Source organism: Arachis stenosperma, chromosome 4, assembly GCF_014773155.1.
Source record: "Arachis stenosperma cultivar V10309 chromosome 4, arast.V10309.gnm1.PFL2, whole genome shotgun sequence".
In the NCBI taxonomy this organism is placed as follows: Eukaryota; Viridiplantae; Streptophyta; class Magnoliopsida; order Fabales; family Fabaceae; genus Arachis; species Arachis stenosperma.
The window spans coordinates 38,876,096-38,883,358 of NC_080380.1; the positions used below are offsets into that span (position 1 = coordinate 38,876,096).

General features: G+C 40.4%; 1 non-coding gene across 1 annotated transcript; it reads left to right on the forward strand.

Annotated features, from left to right (window-relative positions):
* The first annotated feature begins 4,706 nt into the window (after positions 1-4,706).
* On the forward strand, positions 4,707-4,814 carry LOC130978128 (small nucleolar RNA R71). The gene has a single exon (XR_009085788.1). It is a non-coding gene; the product is annotated as a small nucleolar RNA R71 (small nucleolar RNA).
* The last annotated feature ends 2,449 nt before the right edge of the window (positions 4,815-7,263 follow it).

Consider the following 7,263-nt stretch of genomic DNA (forward strand, 5'->3'; position numbering starts at 1 on the left):
AAACTAATAAAAATATACTAAAAACTAACTAAAAGATACTAAAACATACTAAAAACAATGCCAAAAAGCGTACAAATTATCCGCTCATCACAACCCAAACTTAAATTGTTGCTTGTCCCCAAGCAACTGAAAATCAAATAAGATAAAAGAAGAGAATATGCAATGAACTCCAAAACATCTATGAAGATCAGCATTAATTAGATGAGCGGGGCTTTTAGCTTTTTGCCTCTGAATAGTTTTGGCATCTCACTCTATCCTTTGAAATTCAGAATGATTGGCTTCTTTAGGAACTCAGAATCCAGATAGTGTTATTGATTCTCCTAGTTAAGTATGATGATTCTTGAACACAGCTACTTATGAGTCTTGGCTGTGGCCCAAAGCACTCTGTCTTCCAGTATTACCACCGGATACATACATGCCACAGACACATAATTGGGTGAACCTTTTCAGATTGACTCAGCTTTGCTAAAGTCCCATTAGAGGTCCAGGGTTCTTAAGCACACTCTTATTGCCTTGGATCACAACTTTATTCTTTCTTTTCCCTTTTCTTTTTTTTCTTTTCTTTCTTTCTATTTTTTTTCGTTTTTCTCCTTCTTTCTTTTTCCTTTTTTTTTTTGTATTCACTGCTTTTTCTTGCTTCAAGAATCATTTTTATGATTTTTCAGATCCTCAGTAACATGTCTCCTTTTTCATCATTCTTTCAAGAGCCAACAAGTTTAACATTCATGAACCACAAATTCAAAAGACATATGCACTGTTTAAGCATACATTCAGAGAACAGAAGTAATGCCACCACATCAAAATAATTAAACTATTATAAAATTCAGAATTCATGCAATTCTTTCCTTTTCAATTAAGCACGTTTTTATTCAAGAAAGGTGATGGATTCATAGGACATTCATAACTTTAAGGCATAGACACTAAGACCTAATGATCATAAGACACAAACATAGACAAACATAAGCACTAAAATTCGAAAAATAGAAGAATAAGAACAAGGAATTAAAGAACGGGTCCACCTTAGTGATGGCGGCTCTTTCTTCCCCTTGAAGATCCTATGGAGTGCTTGAGCTCCTCAATGTCTCTTCCTTGTCTTTGTTGCTCCTCTCTCATGATTCTTTGATCTTCTCGATTTCATGGAGAGAATGGAGTGTCTTGGTGCTCCACCCTTAGTTGTCCCATGTTGGAACTTAGTTCTCCTAGGGAGGTGTTACTTGCTCCCAATAGTCTTGTGGAGGAAAGTGCATCCTTGAGGCATCTCAGGGATCTCTTGATGAGAGGGGTCTCTTGTGTGCTCCATCCGTTTCTTGGTGATGGGCTTGTCCTCATCAATGGGGGTATCTCCTTCTATGTCAACTCCAACTGAATAACAGAGGTGACAAATGAGATGAGGAAAGGCTAGCCTTGCCCAAGGTGGAAGGCTTGTCCGCCACTTTATAGAGTTCTTGGCTATAGCCTCATGAACTTCCACTTCTTCTCCAATCATGATGCTATGAATCATGATGGCTCGGTCTAGAGTAACTTCGGACCGGTTGCTAGTGGGAATGATTGAGCGTTGAATGAACTCTAACCATCCTCTAGCCATGGGCTTGAGGTCATGCCTTCTCAATTGAACTGGCTTGCCTCTTGAATCTCTCTTCCATTGTGCGCCCTCTTCACATATAACTGTGAGGACTTGGTCCAACCTTTGATCAAAGTTGACCCTTCTTGTGTAAGGATGTTCATCTCCTTGCATCATAGGCAAGTTGAATGCCAACCTTACACTTTCCGGACTAAAATCCAAGTATTTCCCCCGAACCATAGTAAGATAATTCTTTGGATTCGGGTTCATACTTTGATCATGGTTCTTTGTGATCCATGCATTGGCATAGAACTCTTGAACCATCAAGATTCCGACTTGTTGAATGGGGTTGGTAAGTACTTCCCAACCTCTTCTTCGGATCTCATGGCGGATCTCCGGATATTCACCCTTTTTGAGTGAAAAGGGGACCTCGGGGATCACCTTCTTCAAGGCCACAACTTCATAGAAGTGGTCTTGATGCACCCTTGAGATGAATCTATCCATCTCCCATGACTCGGAGGTGGAAGCTTTTGCCTTCCCTTTCCTCTTTCTAGAGGTTTCTCCGGCCTTTGATGCCATAAATGGTTATGGAAAACGAAAAAGCAACGCTTTTACCACACCAAACTTAAAAGGTTTGCTCGTCCTCGAGCAGAAGAGAAGAAAGAGAGTAGAAGAAGAAATGAGGGAGAAGGGAGATGGTGGTTGATTCGGCCAAAGAGGGGGAGAAGTGGTGTTTAGGTTGTGTGAAAATGAAGAAGTGAAGGAGGGTATTTATAGGAGAGAGGGGAGATGGAGTTCGGCCATGTATGGGTGGGTTTGGAAGGGAAAGTGGTTTGAATTTGAAGGGTGAGGTTGGTGGGGATTTATGAAGGATGGATGTGAGTGGTGAAGAGAAAGATGGGATTTGATAGGTGAGGGGTTTTTGGGGAAGAGGTATTGAGGTGATTGGTGAATTGGGGAAGAAGAGAGAGGGTGGTAGTGGGGTAGGTGGGGATCCTGTGGGCTCCACAGATCCTGTGGTGTCAAGAAAAAGTCATCCCTGCACCAAAAGTTGCTCAAAATCACGTTTTGAGCTATTTCTGGCGTTAAACGCCGGGCTGATGCCCATTCCTGGCGTTTAACGCCAGGTTCTTGCCCTTTTCTGGCGTTTAACGCCAGTCTGGTGCCCCTTTCTGGCGTTAAACGCCCAGAATGGTGCCAGACTGGGCGTTAAACGCCCAACTGCTAGGCTTACTGGCGTTTGAACGCCAGTAACATCTTCCTCCAGGGTGTGATGTTTTTCTTCCTGTTTTTCATTTTGTTTTTGCTTTTTTCATTAATTTTGTGACTTCTTATGATCATCAACCTACAAAGAAACATAAAATAACAAAAGAAGATAGTCAAAATATAACATTGGGTTGCCTCCCAACAAGCGCTTCTTTAATGTCAGTAGCTTGACAGATGGCTCTCATGGAGCCTTACAAATGATCAGATCAATGTGGGAACCTCCCAACACCAAACTTAGAGTTTGAATGTGGGGGTTCAACACCAAACTTAGAGTTTGGTTGTGGCCTCCCAACACCAAACTTAGAGTTTGACTTTGGGGGCTCTATTTGTCTCTGATTTGAGGGAAGCTCTTCAAGCTTCATCTCCATGGTGACAGAGGGATATCCTTGAGCCTTAAACACAAAGGATTCTTCATTCACTTGAATGATTAGTTCACCTCTATCAACATCAATCACAGCCTTTGCTGTGGATAGGAAGGGTCTGCCAAGGATGATGGATTCATCCATGCACTTCCCAATCTCTAGGACTATGAAATCAATAGGGATGTAATGGTCTTCAACTTTTACCAAAACACTCTCTACAAGTCCATGAGCTTGTTTTCTTGAGTTGTCTGCCATCTCCAATGAGATTCTTGCAGCTTGTACCTCAAAGATCCTAGCTTCTCCATTACAGAGAGAGGCATGAGGTTCACACTTGACCCTAAGTCACACAGGGCCTTCTTGAAGGTCATGGTGCCTATGGTACAAGGTATTGAAAACTTCCCAGGATCTTGTCTCTTTTGAGGTAATTTCTGCCTAGACAAGTCATCCAGTTCTTTGGTGAGCAAGGGAGGTTCATCTTCCCAAGTCTCATTTCCAAATAACTTGTTATTTAGCTTCATTATTGCTCCAAGATATTTAGCAACTTGCTCTTCAGTGACATACTCATCCTCTTCAGAGGAAGAATACTCATCAGAGCTTATGAATGGCAGAAGTAAGTCCAGTGGAATCTCTATGGTCTCATTTTGAGCCTCAGATTCCCATGGTTCCTCATTGGGGAACTCAGAGGAGGTTGGTGCACGCCCATTGAGGTCTTCCTCAGTGGCGTCCACCTCTTCTCTTTCCTCTCCATATTCGGCCATGGTTATGGCTTTGCACTCTCCTTTTAGATTTTCTTCTGTATTACTTGGGAGAGTACTAGGAGGGAGTTCAGTAATTTCCTTGCTCAGCTGTCCCACTTGTCCTTCCAAATTTCTGATGGAGGACCTTGTTTCATTCATGAAACTTTGAGTGGTTTTGATTAGATCAGAGACCATTGTTGCTAAGTCAGAGGTATTCTGCTTAGGACTCTCTGTCTGTTGCTGAGAAGATGATGGAAAAGGCTTGTTATTGCCAAGCCTGTTTCTTCCACCATTATTGTTATTGAAACCTTGTTGAGGTCTCTCTTGATTTTTCCATGAGAAATTTGGGTGATTTCTCCATGAAGAATTGTAGGTGTTTCCATAGGGTTCTCCTAGGTAATTCACCTCTTCCATTGAAGGGTTCTCAGGATCATAAGCTTCTTCCTCAGATGAAGCTTCCTTAGTACTGCCAGGTGCATTTTGCATTCCAGACAGACTTTGAGAAATCAAATTGACTTGTTGAGTCAATATCTTGTTCTGAGCCAGTATGGCATTTAGAGTGTCAATCTCAAGAACTCCTTTCTTCTGACTAGTCCCATTATTCACAGGATTTCTTTCAGAAGTGTACATGAATTGGTTATTTGCAACCATTTCAATTAGCTCTTGAGCTTCTGCAGGCGTCTTCTTCAAATGAAGAGATCCTCCAGCAGAGCTATCCAAAGACATTTTGGATAGTTCAGAGAGACCATCATAGAAGATACCTATGGTGCTCCATTCAGAAAGCATGTCTGAGGGACATCTTCTGATTAATTGTTTGTATCTTTCCCAAGCTTCATAGAGGGATTCTCCATCCTTCTGTCTGAAGGTTTGGACTTCCACTCTAAGCTTACTCCATTTTTGAGGTGGAAAGAACTTTGCCAAGAAGGCATTGACTAGCTTTTCCCAAGAGTCCAGGCTATCTTTAGGTTGTGAGTCCAACCATATTCTAGCTCTGTCTCTTACAGCAAAAGGGAATAGCATCAGTCTGTAGACCTCAGGGTCAACCCCATTAGTCTTGACTGTGTCACAGATTTGCAAGAACTCAGCTAAAAACTGATGAGGATCTTCCATTGGAAGTCCATGGAATTTGCAATTCTGTTGCATTAGAGAAACTAATTGAGGCTTAAGCTCAAAGTTGTTTGCTCCAATGGCAGGGATAGAGATGCTTCTCCCATAGAAGTTGGGAGTAGGTGCAGTAAAGTCACCCAGCACCTTCCTTGCATTGTTGGCATTGTTGTTGTTTTCGGCTGCCATGTGTTCTTCTTCTTTGAAGAATTCGGTCAGGTCCTCTAAAGAGAGTTGTGCTTTGGCTTCTCTTAGCTTTCGTTTCAAGGTTCTCTCAGGTTCAGGGTCAGCTTCAACAAGAATGCCTTTGTCTCTGCTCCTGCTCATATGAAAGAGAAGAGAGAAAGAAAATGTGGAATCCTCTATGTCACAGTATAGAGATTCCTTGAGGTGTCAGAGGAAAAGAAAAGTAGAAGAAAAGAAGGTAGAAGAATTCGAACTTGATTAGATAGAGTTCGAATTGTGCATTAAGAAGGAGTAGTACTCCATAAATAGAAGGATGTGGGAAGGAGGGAAGAGAATTTTCGAAAATTCAATTAAAAAGATTTTGAAAACATTTTGAAAAACACTTAATTGATTTTCGAAAATAAAAGTGAGAAAGAAATCAAGTGATTTTTGAGAAAGATTTTGAAATCAGAAATTAAAAAGATTTGATTGAAAACTATTTTGAAAAAGATGAGGTTAAGAAGATATGATTAGTTTTAAAAAGATGTAATTGAGAAGATATGATTTGAAAACAATTTGAAAAGATTTGATTTTGAAAATTAGTGACTTGCCTAACAAGAAAAGATATGATTCAAACATTAAACCTTTCTCAACAGAAAAGGCAACAAATTTGAGATGTTCAATCAAATCATTAATTGTTAGTAAGTATCTTTGAAAAAAGAAAGAAATTGATTTTGAAAACATTTGATTGAAAAGATATGATTTGAAAAAGATTTGATTTTGAAAAACTTTGAAAACTTGAAAAAAAAAATTGATTTGAAAACAAAATCTTCCCCCTAGCACCATCCTGGCGTTAAACGCCCAGAATGGTATACATTCTGGCGTTTAACGCCCAAAATGCACCCTTTTTGGGCGTTAAACGCCCAACCAGGTACCCTGGCTGGCGTTTAAATGCCAGTCTGTCTTCTTCACTGGGCATTTTGAATGCCCAGCTTTTTCTGTATAATTCCTCTGCAGTATGTTCTGAATCTTCAATTCTCTGTATCATTGACTTGAAAAGACACCAATTAAAATTATTTTTGGGTTTTTTAATAATCAAAATGCAACAAGAATGAAATAACAATGCATGCAAGACACCAAACTTAGCAGTTTGTATACTACTGACACTAAACTTAAGCAAGAAACATCAAATATTTTTGGTTTTTATGATTTTGTAAATTTTTTTTTTTGTGTTTTTCGAAAATTAAGTGGAAAAAGATATCAAAATTCTTAATGAGAATTCCAGGAATCAGTGCAATGCTAGTCTAAGACTCCGGTCCAGGAATTAGACATGGCTTCACAGCCAGCCAAGCTTTCAAAGAAAGCTTCGGTCCAAAACACTAGACATGGCCAAAGGCCAGCCAAGCCTTAGCAGATCACTGCTCCAAAAGCAAGATTGATGAAAATCAACAAGCTCTTGTGATGATAAGTTGAAACCTCGGTCCAATGAAATTAGACATGGCTTCTCAGCCAGCCAGATTTCAACAAATCATCATGAAACTCTAGGATTCACCTTCAAGAATTTCGAAAAAAATACCTAATCTAAGCAACAAGATGAACCGTCAGTTGTCCATACACAAACAATCCCCGGCAACGGCGCCAAAAACTTGGTAGCACGAAATTGTGATCACTACAACTTCGCACAACTAACCAGCAAGTGCACTGGGTCGTCCAAGTAATACCTTACGTGAGTAAGGGTCGATCCCACGGAGATTGTTGCTATGAAGCAAGCTATGGTCACCTTGTAAATCTTAGTCAGGCAGACTCAAATGGATATGATGATGAACGAAAATAACATAAAAGATAAAGATAGAGATACTTATGTAATTCATTGGTAGGAACTTCAGATAAGCGCATGAAGATGCCTTCCCTTCCGTCTCTCTGCTTTCCTACTGTCTTCATCCAATCCTTCTTACTCCTTTCCATGGCAAGCTTATGCAAGGGTTTCACCGTTGTCAGTGGCTACCTCCCATCCTCTCATTGGAAATGTTCAACGCACCCTGTCACGGCACGGCTATCCATCTGTCGG